Source organism: Microcebus murinus, chromosome 14, assembly GCF_040939455.1.
Source record: "Microcebus murinus isolate Inina chromosome 14, M.murinus_Inina_mat1.0, whole genome shotgun sequence".
Taxonomy (NCBI): domain Eukaryota; kingdom Metazoa; phylum Chordata; class Mammalia; order Primates; family Cheirogaleidae; genus Microcebus; species Microcebus murinus.
Window position 1 is genome coordinate 65,101,280 of NC_134117.1, and position 13,923 is coordinate 65,115,202.

The 13,923-nt window shown below is 36.5% G+C and overlaps 1 non-coding gene across 1 annotated transcript; it reads left to right on the top strand.

Moving 5' to 3' along the window:
• The first annotated feature begins 4,374 nt into the window (after nt 1–4,374).
• LOC142875778 (U6 spliceosomal RNA) lies at nt 4,375–4,481 on the top strand. The gene has a single exon (XR_012923068.1). It is a non-coding gene; the product is annotated as a U6 spliceosomal RNA (small nuclear RNA).
• Nucleotides 4,482–13,923: the final 9,442 nt, after the last annotated feature.

Sequence of the window (13,923 nt, forward strand, 5' to 3'; positions counted from 1 at the left end):
CAAATCAAAGACTCAATACCTTTCACAATAGCAACAAAGAAAATAAAGTACCTAGGAATATAGTTAACCAAAGAGGTAAAAGAACTCTATATGGAGAAATATGAAACACTGAGGAAGGAAATAGCAGAGGATGTAAACAGGTGGAAATTCATACCATGCTCGTGGATCGGCAGGCTCAATATCGTTAAAATGTCTATACTACCCAAACTGATCTACAGATTCAATGCAATACCTATTAAAATCCCAACATCATTCTTCACAGATAGAGAAAAAATAATTTTACACTTCCTTTGGAACCAGAGAAGACCCCGCATATCAAAAGCAATTCTAGGCAATAAAAATAAAATGGGAGGTATTAATATGCCACATATCAAACTATACTACAAAGCTGTAGCAGTTAAATCAATATGGTATTGGCAAAAAAATAGGAATACTGACCAGTATAACGGATCTGAGAACCCTGATATCAAACCATCCTCATATAGCCATCTAATCTTTGACAAAGCAGACAAAAACATACACTGGGGAAAAGAATCCTTATTCAATAAACAGTGCTGGTAAAACTGGATAGCCACTTGTAGAAGACTGAAACAGGACCCATGCCTTTCACCTCTCACAAAAGTCAACTCATGCTGGGGAACAGACTTGAACCTTAGGTTTGAAACCATTAGAATTCTAGAAGAAAAAGTTGGAAATACTCTTCTAGACATTGGCCTAGGCAAAGAATTTATGAAGAAAACCCCAAGGAAATCACAACAGCAACAAAAATAAATAAATGGGACCTGATCAAATTAAAAAGCTTCTGTATAGCCAAAGAAATTGTCAAGAGAGCAAACGGAAAGCCATAGAATGGGAGAAAATTTTCTCAAGCTACATATCCAATAGAGGGCTGATAACTAGAATTTATTTAGAACTCAGGAATAATCAGCAAGGAAAAATCAAACAACCCTATCAAAAAGTGGGCAAAGGACATGAACAGAAACCTTTCAAAAGAAGACAGAATAATGGCCAACAAACATATGAAAATATGCTCAACATCTCTAATCATCAGGGAAATACAAATCAAAACTGCAATGAGATATCACTTTTCTCCAGCAAGAATGGCCTTTATCAAAAAGTTCCCAAGCAATAAATGTTGGTGTGGATGCGGAGAGATAGGAACATTTCTACACTGCTGGTGGGACTGCAAACTAGTTCAACCTGTGGAAAGCAACATGGAGATACCTTAAAGCGATACAAGTAGATCTACCATTTGATCCAGCAATCTCATCACTGGGCATCTACCCAAAGCAATAAAAGACATTCTGTAAAAAAGACATGTGTACTAGAATGTTCATAGCAACACAATTCACAATGTCAAAGATGTGGAAACAACTCAACTGCCCATCAATACAAAAATGGATTAATAAATGTGGTATATGTATACCATGGAGTACTATTTAGCTTTAAGAAACAATGGTGATATAGCACCTCTTGTATTTTCCTGGATAGAGCTGGAACCCATTCTACTAAGTGAAGTATCTCAAGAATGGAAAAACAAGCACCACATGTACCACCAGCAAATTGGTATTAACAGATCAACACCTCAGTGGACATATAGGAATAACATTTGTTGGGTGTCAGGCAGGTGGGGCGGGGAGGAGGGAATGGGTATATACAAACATAATGAGTGAGATGTGCAACATTTGGGGGATGGTCACGCTTGAAGCTCTGACTTGAGGGGGGAAGGGGAGCATGGGCAATATACGTAACCTTAACATTTGTACCCCCATAATATGCTGAAATAAATAAATAAATAATAAAAATAAATTTTAAAAATTAGTATGCAAAGCTGATCCAAAATTCAAAAATCAATTAATATATTCCAACACATCAACAGTCTACAGAAGAAAAAGCATATGATTACATCATCTGATGCAGCAAAAGCATTTAAAAACATCCAACACCCACTGGTGATTTTAGAATAAGAACAACTCTCAGAAAACTAGAAAAGAGAGGAACTCTAACAATTTGATAAAGAATATCTACAAAAAACCTTGTTAACCCTAATATAGGGAACAGAATAAGGATTTTCCCCCACTCACTACTCCTGTTTAATGTCAACATTGGCAAATGAATATATATTCAATGAAACAGAATAGAGAGCCCATAAATAGACCCAAACAGTCAACTGAAATTTGACAAAGGAGAAAGGCAATTCAATGGAGAAGGATTATATAAAGACTATTATTTATAACATGGTATTGGAATAATTGGATGTCCAAAAGCCAAAACAAACAAAAAAGAACCTTGCACCTTTTACAAAAATTAACTCAAAATGGCTCATAGAGCTAAGTATAAAACTTCTGAAAGAAAATACAAGAGAAAATTTATGTGACTCTTTGTTTATCAATAAATTTTTAGACTAAACAACAAAAGCAAAATCCATGAAAGAAAACAATTAAGAATTCAACTCTATTAAAATTAAAAACTTTTGCTCTGTGAAAAATGCCTTTAAGGAAAACAAAAAACAAGGCATATACTGGAATAAAACATTTGCAAACCACATACGATGGTCAATTTTAGGTGACAATTAGACTAGGTTAAGGGATACCCAAATGCATGGTAAAGTGTTATTTCTGAGTATGTCTGTGTGGGTGCTTTCAGAAGACATTGCTACTGGAATCAGTGAACTGAATAAGGAAAATCCACCCTCCCCCAGTGTGCATAGGCACCACCCATTTAGTTGAGGAAAAGCAGAGAAAAGGCAAACTTGCTTTAGCTTCTGGAGCTGGAATACCAGTCTTCTCCTGCCTTTGCATATCGGAACTCCAGGTTCTCTGGCCTTCAGACTCTAGGACTTGCACCAGAATACATTCCCGCCAATTCCTCAGGCCTTTGACCTCAGACTGGGAGTTGCACCATCAGCTCCCCTGGCTCACAAGGCCTCCGGACTTGCACTGAGCAGCTTCTTAGTTCCCCACCTTGCAGAGGGCATGCCATGGGACTTTCCAGCCTTCATAATCATGTGATCCAATTCCCAAAATAAATCTCTCCTATATCTATGTATATATATCCTATTCTGTTTCTCTGGAGAGCCCTGCCTAATAGAGCACATAACTGATAAAGGAATTTTATATAAAATGTACAATAAATGTTAAAAACTCAACAATATGAAAACAAACAACTCAAGACACGGGCAAAGGATTTAAGTAGATATCTCACCCAAGAAGACATATTTCAACATGATTTGTTATTAGATAGTTACAAATTAAAACAATGAGATACCAACATACACTGATTAGAATGGCTAAAATTAAAAAATAATAATAAAACCTGAAAATACCAAATGCTGACAAGGATATGGAACAACAGAATCTTTCATTCATTACTAGCAGGAATGCAAATTAGTACAACCATTTCAGCAGACATTTTGGCAGTTTCTTACAAACCTACACATAATCTTACTATATGATTCAACAATTATACTCCTAGATAATTACCCAATTAATTTGAAAAGTATGTCCTTGGAAGAGAAAGAGGACATTAGGTAAAAACTAAGGAAATATGAATAAACTGTGGACTCCAGTTAATAATATAGTATCATTGTTGGTTCATTAATTGTAATAAATGTGTCATACTAATATAAGGTTTAAATAAGGGAAACTGAGTGCAAGATACACAGAATTCTCAGCACTATCTTAATTGATCTGTAAATCTAAAACTGTTCTAAAAATTAAAGTCTTTAAAAAATGCCATGCAACCAATTTCCAAGGCAGACAAAATGTTAATTAAGCACTCAAAATATTTCTGGCACAGTTTTAAAAAATGTATCCCTAACTAAATTGGAGAAATTAGGTAGAACACATTTTAATACATATTTCTAGAATTCAAAGTAATTTTGAAAAGAATTATACACAGAGGAAAGCTTTTAAAATGGAAGGTTTAGAAGCCTGTGCATTTACAAAGAGAAAGAGAGAAGCAAAGGTTACCAAGAACAATGTACTAAAATAGCTGGTTTCTCACATTACGAAAGAATTGTCCTTCCCTCAGAATTTCACCATGTTCACATGATCCACAGGCATGAAAAATTTTAGGGCAAAAAAAAAAAATGAGCATCCCTAGTTAACCATATGTCTCATAGAGCAGACAACAGCTAAAAGAGAGAGAGAAAGAAGATGGATCATTCCAAACTGAATCAACTTACTAAAAATCAAAGTCTTTAATATATCTTTGAAATTGTCTCAAGGCAAAATAGTGAGATCCAACAACTGACTCTCTTAACCACAGCATGTTAAGCAAATCACAGGCTTCCAGGCATGATGTCTTTGAATTACCACTCAGATATTATCATGTGTAGGGGGAAAAAAAATCCACCAAAAAGAAAGTATTTGGATGCTCACTTTGTTCGCACACATACTAAAACTGAAATGAGAGAGAGTAAATTAGCATAGCCCCTGCACAAGGATGGCATAAAAACTCATGAAGTGTTATATACTTTGGGGAATGAGGAGTTATTGTTCAATGAGTGCGGAGTTTCAGTTTGGGAAGATGAAAAAGTTCTGGAGATGAATGTTGGTGACGGCTGCACAATAATGTGAATGCATTTAATGCCACTGAACTATACTCTTGACAGTTAAAATGGTAAAATTTATGATATTATGAAAGTTGTCAGATTGAAAACGGAGGTACTAGTGCCACATCCTAACAAAAAATAAGTAAATAAACCCATGGGGGCTGAGAAGGGAAGGACCTCACGCACACGTGCCTTTGGTAAAAGCTATTACAGACTCCCTGAAGGGCTCTTACGCACGTAACGCCTGTAACGGGAACTTTTGCCAAGGACTTTCTAAACTGCAGCTTGCTATATGAGTTACAAGGACAGCTAGCTGAATGCACAAAAACATTTGCCTGACACACTGTCTCCACTAATGAACTGGCAGCAACTCCTGTGATAAGCCCCTGTAACCAATGATCTCTTTGTTTCAAAACAAATTATGTACTTTCCTCTTTCCTTTTAAGAGCTTCCCCTTGCTTCAGCCTCTTTGGATTGTCTGTGATCCCATAACGCTCATATACCAGATTTGCAAATCTCCCACACAATCCCAAATAAACTCACTATCTTTGGGGAATCTTTCTCTGTTTGTCATTTAGATTGACTATATATATATATACACACACACATATATATATCCACACATATATACACACACATATATATATATCCACAACAAAATAAAAAGATTTGAGAAATACCAAAAAGGTTCAATTATTCCCAAAATGACTCTTCTAACTCAGTTCAGTTAGACTCTTCTAACTCTGTGAAATTTTAGAGTTCGTGATTTATTTTCTGAGTTAAAAAAAAACACCTAGTCTTCTTTTCTGAATTAAATAAACTTATTTTGAGATAATTATACAATAGATTTACATGCAGCTGTGAGAAATTATATAGAGAGATCCCATGTACACATTACCTAATTTCCCCAGCAATAACAACTTGCAAAACTATTGTGCAATATCAAAACCTAGTATACTGAAATTGATCGTCAAAATATAGAGCACTTCTATCATACAAGGCTCCTTCATGTCACCCTTTGTATCCACACCCATTTCCCACTTGACCCTGCCCTCTCCCTAACCCCCGGCAGCCACTAATTTTTTCTCCATCTCTATAATTTTGTCATTTCAAGAATGTTATACAAGTAGAATTATACAGTGTGGAAACTTTTGGAATTGGCTCTTTTCCACTCAGTATAATTCTTCGGAAACTTATCCAGGTTGTTGTGTGTATCCATATTTTGCTCCTTTATATTGCTGAGTATTACTCCATGGTATGGATGTATCACAATTGGTTTAACCGTTCACCTGTTGAAGAACATATGCATTGTTTCCAGTGTGGAGGTATTATGAATAAAGCTGGTATAAACATTCATGTATAGGTGTTTACATAAGTTATGTTTTTATTTTTTCTGGAATAAATGCACTGGTTGGTCATATGGTGGTTGCATGTTTAGTTTTACAAGAAACTGCCAGACTGTTTTCCAGACTAAAGGTACCATTTACATTCCCAACAAAAATGTATGAGTGATCCAGTTTCTCTGCATCCTTGTCAGCATTCAGTGTTGTCCTTTTAATTAATTATATTTTTTAGGCATTATGATAAATGTGTAGTGATATCTCATTGTGGTTTTACTTGTCATTACCCTAAAGGCTAATGTATACTTTTTTCTGTGTATTTTTCAATAGAATGTCTCTTCATTTATTTTGCCCATTTTCTAAATAAATTTTTCCTGTTGAAATTTGAGAGCTTTTTATATAGTCTAGATTCTGTTGGATATTTTGTTTGCAAATCTTTTATCTTTTTTATCATCCTAACATTATATTTCAAAGAGAAAAACATTTTAATTTTGATGAAATCTAATTTCTCAATATTTCCTTTTATAGATCATACATTTTTGTCAAGTCTAAAAACTCTTTTCCTCACTCTAGGTCTTCACAATTTTCTATTTTTTAAAATTGTATAGTTTTTCATTTAACATTTAAGTTAATGTTCCGTTTTGAATCAATTTTTGTATAAGGTGTGAGATGCATCATTTTGTTGTTTTGCATATGGATATCCAACTTCTCTAGCACCATTTATGAAAAAGGCTGTCATCACTCCACTGATTTGGTTTTGTACTTTTGTAAAAATAAAAATCAGTTGGGCATATTTGTGTGAGTATGTTTCTGGATTCTCTATTCTACTCCATTAACTATTTATCCTTCCACTAATGTCTCACAGTCTTAATTACTATACTTATATAATAACTCTTGAAATTGGGTACAAATTCTTCCCAAAATTGTTTTATTCTAGTTCTATTATCTTTACATATAAATTTTAGAATAATTCTTTCCATGTTCACAAAACTCTTACTGAGCTTTGACAGGAATTACATTAAACCTGTCTATAAATTAGGGGAAAATTGGTATCTTTAATATATTAAAACCTATATCTATGACGGTTACATGCTTTCTTTGGTTTCTTTACTCAGAGGTTTGTAGTTTCAGCATACAAGAATTGAACATGTTTGTTAGATTTACATGCAAGTATTTTGTTTTAGAGCAATTTTATATGGTATTGTATTTTTAATTTTTATGTCCACATATTCTTTGCTACTATCTTGTGACTTTGTTGTACTCACTAGTTCTAGGAAAGTTTTATAGACTCCTTGTAATTTTCTATGTAGACCATCATGTCTTCTGCAAAGAGGGATGAATTTTTCTTCATCAATCTCTATAATTTCATTTCCTTTTCTTGACTTTTTGTACTGGCTACAATATCCAGTGCTATGATGAATAAGAGTGATGATGGACACATCCTTCCCTTCTTTGCAATCTCAGGGGAAAAGTATTCACTCTTTCACCATAAAATATAATATTTTATATTTTATGTAGCTTTTCTGTAGATACTCTTTATCAACTGAAAGAGCTTTCCCTCCATTCCTAGTCCTATTTTTTTTAGAGGAATATTATCATGAATGGTTTTTATATTTTGCTAAATGTTTTTCCTGCGTCGTGCAATCTTTCTTTCTTAGCCTGATAATCTGGTGGGATACACTAATTTTTTAAAATACTGAACTAACCTCACATCTATGGGGGTAAAAAAAAAACCCACTTGGGCCTAGAGTATAATTCTTTTTATATATTGCTAAATTCTACTTTAGAATATTTTGTTAAAGATTTGTGTCTATAATCTTGAGGGATATTGATCTGTTGTTTTCTCTTTTGTGCTATCTTTGTTTTATTTTGGTTTCAGCATAATAATAGCTTCTCAAAATGAGTTAGGACTGTTCCCTCCTCTTCTTTCTCCTGGAAGAGATTGTGTAAAATTGGTCCAGCATCATCTAAAGGTAAATCAGGATTAATAAACTTTTATAGGAAAAAACACAATCATTCCAATAAAGAACAAGAACCACTGGACTAGATAATACATTGCTACCAATGGCTTTGACTTTCTCCACATGTTGCCTAGTGGGTGGTCATTGCTATGGTTAGACAATACACAAACTGGCACCCTTCTTGTACTCCCAGATGGTGCCTGAAATCCACCAGCAACTGTAGTGAAAAGCCCTGGAAGCACAACCTGATGATCAAGAAGCCCAGAACGGGGGAGAGTGCCCTGTCTGTGAACTTGACAAAGCACCAGGGCTGTCTTCCTCAAATGTCATCAGAATGAACATTCACCCCCTCTTAGCATTAGTTAAGCTTTTGTTTTGTCCAGCACACTAGGTCCAAGGAAATTATGTCCAGCAAGGACTACTGCTGTAAATATAGATTCTTTGGTTCACTTGAGCTCTCATTCATATCTCTTGGTCATTTATTTAGATGTCCCCATACAGCAGTTGTCCCAGTAAATAACTATTGTTGAAGATCTGCTAATTAAATCAGTTTGGCTTTAAAAACGTGATTAATTCAATATTCAACAATGTTTGTTTGCTTGCTCATTTGTTTTTGCTGAAAAAATTATGCCAAGCCTTATGTGTTGTTCTGCAAATGTAATAGGCAAAAACAGAATTGACTGTGGGAAAGATACGCAAATAAAACAATCACAAAAATAGGCACTTACAAAGTACAACATAGACAATGATAGAAAATGAGAGTGGCTGACAGGAGGAATAGGTCTGGGGGTCAGAGAAGGCTCATGCTGAGATTTAAGAATGAGCTCGAGAGAGTGGAGTTTCCTCTCCGTGTGTCCCAGTAGGTAGGCATAGCTGTGCAAAGTTAGCAAGACCGAGTGCTGAGCCCTAGACCTCAGTCAGCATTCATACTGAACCTTGGAGAATGAAAAGACTTTCCTTTCAAGGAACGGGGTTTCCAAACCAAGGAAACCGAAGTAGAGTTTTGCCATTCCCTAACATGATATCTTCTAAATATAAAGAAAGGAACCAGGCTAAGGGCAGGAGACACGTAGGTCTCCTCACATGGAGAAAATCCTTCCTGTATTATTAGACTTACCAACTGATTCCAAGCGTCCTCACTGGATTTGTCAAACTGTGCACTTAAACCACCTGCTCACAGTGCAGCCAAGGTCAGGGCTCACTCAGCTGTCTGCTTTATTAAATGAAGACACTTTTATTATGTCTTTCATGGAAACAAGCAAAGCAGGGTTCCCTGAGGAGATGATGCTCTTGGTAGGCTGTGGGCCCAGAATACCATAACAGATCCATCCCTGCCCAGCTTCACTGAAGATTAGGATTTGCACAGAAGGAGTCGGATTATTGTGGGTTTACTTTCATCAACAGACCCACCCATTGTTCACTGCTTCAGTTTTAAATTTCATTGCTTTTTAGTGTTCAGTCAGGGAGTCAGATATGTATCCCATAGTGTTATATAAAGGGGCCATTATGCCAGGATAAATTTAGCCTTAACAAAGGACTGCTCTTAAAGGCTGTCTTAATCCTGATCCATTTTACTGCTTCCTTTCATGACATGATCCATGAAGCTATAAACATACTGAGAATAACTATTGTGAGGAAAGTTGTCCTTACGTTCTAAATATAACTTGCATCTTTATTTTTCATATATAATCATTTGAAAAAAAGAATCTTATAGCCGGATGACTTATATAACCGAGTTCCACAATAGATTTAGCATTACCACACATACAGCCAAGTGGATCTCAAACACCTTGATGAAGACCAAATTTCTTCAACCTCAGGTAAAGATGTGAGTAAAATAGGTATTTTCTCACCTCAGCATCATGTTGAGAAACGAGGGTTATCTTCAGGGTATCTGGTTTAAAAAGTGTCAATTGCATAACAGAGGAATACAACTTGAAAAGGCATGGAAAAGAAGCATTGGAAAAGCCAAAAGATGGTTATGTTGGTGAATGGTGTCCAGGTAGATAGCATTTCTTCATCCAGAAAGCATGTCTGTGTCTAGCCCTCAATCACTCAAGGTAAGGAGATTGAGGCACACACACCATTGAAATAAAATGAATGCTTCATGGCAAAGATGGGTGCCGGATGGAGAGATGTTTTTACTATTATTAATAATTAGTGGATATTTTCCTTTAATATTTCCCTAATTTTGACAGTTGAGTAAAGCAGAAAGAACATAGAATTTGGGCTTAGACAGACTTGGGTTCAATTCCTGACTCTGTCATTTATAACTTAGCATTTACATGCTAAGTTTCAAATTTTGATGTGATACTGCATGGCAACAAAAGGAGAACTCTGACAGGTAATTAAGAAGATGGTAAACTGTTTGGGACCCAAGACTGAAGGAATGCACAATGGTGGGGCATCTTGCATTTCACACACAACAGAAGAGGATGGCCCAGGCCCTGTGTTTTGTGATTCCAAACAACCTGGCAACAGAAGGCAGCCTGAGTGAGCTCATTCCCTCTCCAAACTAACAGGAGTCACTTGCCAAAGAGGAGATAAGCCTGGCACCACTGATACATGGGATCTATTGGTAGCACCACCAAAAATAAGCCACTGGGGGAAGTACCCTTCTTTGTCCCACCTGAGACTCCCTTTTTCCTCCTAGAGATCCAAGGTGGGCAGGCAGAACCAGACAGTAGGAACCCAGCCCCACAATGAGCATCCCTGTCTGGGAAGCCTCATTGTCACCAGAGGCACAATATGCTCCTCACCTGGCCAGAAACATCTGGGCATTGGGGAAGGATTCAGGCCAGTACCAGTGGGAGGATTCCTACCACATCTCTCTTCCAACAAGGGATGCCCAGCTAGCCCACCTGGGGAAATCCCTTCCATTCACTCAGACAGCATAGCAAGGACCAGTGGAAGACCCATCCATACCAGATAATCAAACAGGCCAAAATAGCACCTCACAGGCTCTAAAAATCAAACTGCTATTGAAACCACAGCCTACAAATTAGACCAAGGTTTGTGAATTCTAATTAAACAGGATGATTGCATGGACAAATAAAAAATTTAAATAAGACCCAGAGTTTCCTAATGTAATACATAAAGTGTTTATGATACAATCAAAACTCATCCATTATACAAAGAAAATAGAAAGTCATAACTTGAATGAAAAAAGTCAGTTGACTGATACCAGCACCAAGATGAATCAGATGATGGATTATCCAATAAGGATTTTAAAGAAGCCATGGATAAAAATGCTTCAACAATCAATTCCAAAGTCTCTTGACACAAATGAAAAAGAAAAAAATCTTAGCAAAGAACTAGAAATTATTTTTAAAAACAAATAGAAATAATAGAACTGAAAGGTATAATAACACAATTAACTTCTACTGTAGGGGGTGGCAAGATGGTGAACGAGAAACACCAACAGCCAGAGCATCTCTGCAAGAAGGATAAATTTTAGATGAAAAAGAAAAAAACAGACAGAAAAACATAGATCAGATGAGGGTCAGAAGGAAGGGTGTCTGAACCTACAGGAGACTCCACAGGAAGAGGATGCAGAGCAGAAGGGGAAGGAGAAAGGCATTGGCAGAGATTAAACCCCAAGAGGTGTGGAGACCAGTGAGAAGGATAGGTGGAGTGGTTAAAATTCCTCTCCTTTGCATTTTGAACTGTTGGTGGGAAGCCAAGCTGCTGGGGAGGCCTGCCAACACCAGCCCAGAGACTGCTGCTACCAGTGATTGGAGAGCTTCTTGAGGACAGGGCACCAGGCTCCCAGTTCCCCTGGGGAGACTTTCATCCCACAGACCCAAGCAGGTCAACAGGTGCCATATTTCTTCTCTACATACCAGGCACTTTTGCCCTTAAGCAAAAGGAACAAATTGGGAGGCATCAATTTACCTCCCAAGTAAACTTACCTCCCAAATAGACTTCAAGTTATACTACAAGATGATAGTAACCAAAACAGCATGGTACTGGCACAAGAACAGAGACATGGATCAATGGAACAGAACTGAGAACCCAAATATAAAACCACCTCATAGAGCCAGCTGATCTTTGACAAAACAGACAAAAACATATACTGTTTTGGAAAAAAAATGTTATTCAATAAATGATGCTGGGAAAATAAGATAGCCATGTGTGGAAGACTGAAACAGGATCCACATCTCTTACCTCTCATAAAAATCAACCCACAATGGATAACAGACTTAAACCTAGGGCATGCAACTATAAGTATTATAGAATAAAATGTTGGAAAAACTTTGATAGACATTGCCTAGGCAAAGAATTTATGAAGAAGACCCCCAAGGCCATCACAGCATGAACAAAAAAATAAATAAATGGGACCTGATCAAATTAAAAAACTTTTGCACAGCCAAGAAAACTATCATGAGAGCAGACAACCTACAGAATGGGAGAAAATATTCACATGCTACGTATCCAATAAAGGACTGATAACTAGAATCTATATAGAACTCAGGAAAATAAACAAGGAAAAAAATCAAACCACCCCCATTAAAAAGTAGAAAAAAGACATAAACAGAAACTTTTCAAAAAAAGACAGACTAATGGTCACAAATATATGAAAAAATTCTCAACATCTCTAATCATCAGGGAAATGCAAATCAAAACCACAATGATATATCATTTATCTCCAGTAAGAATGGCTTTTATCAAAAAGTCCCATAACAACAAATGTTGGCATGGATGAAGAGAGGTAGGAACACTCATACCCAGCTGGTGAGACTGTAAACTAGCACAACTTCTGTGGAAAGTAATATGGAATACCTTAAAGAGCTACAAGTAGAACTACCATTTGATCCAGCAATCTCATTACTGGGCATCTACCCAAAGGAAAAAAAGACATTCTATAAAAAAGACATGTGCACTAGAATGTTCATAGCACCACAATTTACAATTGTAAAGATGTGGAAACAACTCAACTGCCCATCAATACAAGAATGGATTAATAAATGTGATATATGTATACCATGGAGTACTACTCAGCCACAAAAAACAATGGTGAACTAGCACCTGTTGGATTATTCTGGATAGAACTGGAGCCCATTCTACTAAGTGAACTACCACAAGAATGGAAAAACAAGCAGTACATGTACTTACCATCAAATTGGTACTAATTGATCAAGACTTAAGTGCACATATGGAAGTAACATTCATCAGGTGTTGGGCATGTGGGAAGGGGAAGAAGGGATGGGTATAGTCACACCCAATGGGTGCAATGTGTATTGTCTGGGGGATGGACACACTTGTAGCTTTGAGATGGGCAGGGCAAAGGCAATATATGTAACCTATACATTTGTACCCCTGTTATATTTTGAAATTAAAAAAATTTTTTTAAAGTAAAAAAAAAAAAAATCCAAATAAGGACAATAAGAAGATAATAGCTCCATCTAACATGATATAACTAGCATGTAACCTGATGCAACTTCCCCGAATACAACCCAAACTGTACTAATCCCTTCCCCCGAATTCAGCTTTCAGGATTCAACATTTGGGATTTCGGCATCCGATATTTTGTCTTTTGGAATTATGATGAGTACTGCTGTCCCTCTATAAGTCTTCCTTTCAGTAACAGTTCTTTGAACCATCTGTGTGAATTCCCTTTCTTGCTGGAACCCTGATTGGCACCTTCCAATAAATTTTCTCATTACTGCCACTAGTAGTATTTATTTCAATTTGTTGTGATTGAGCTGTGCAACTTGCAAGCAAACATTACTTAACTAAAATATGATACCTTTTAATGTGGGATTAAAAATTCCAAATGATAATATCACTTTGAGATAAACATGGTGGATTTTATCTCCTTTCCTTCCAAAATTCCATAATAAAATAATTAAAAGGTACCAATCCACAAGAATAGAGGAATGGGAGGGAATGTGCCAGCAAACTAGAGATGGCAGGAGGATTTAGAAGACACTGAGTGGATAGAGAAGTGATAACCAAATTAATACAACACAGAAAATCAGTCCAGCGAAGACTACCAAGAAGCAATAGGGTAATTGTCTTTCTTGTGCAAAACTAAAGACTCAGAAAGTACCAGGAAAGCGGGGGG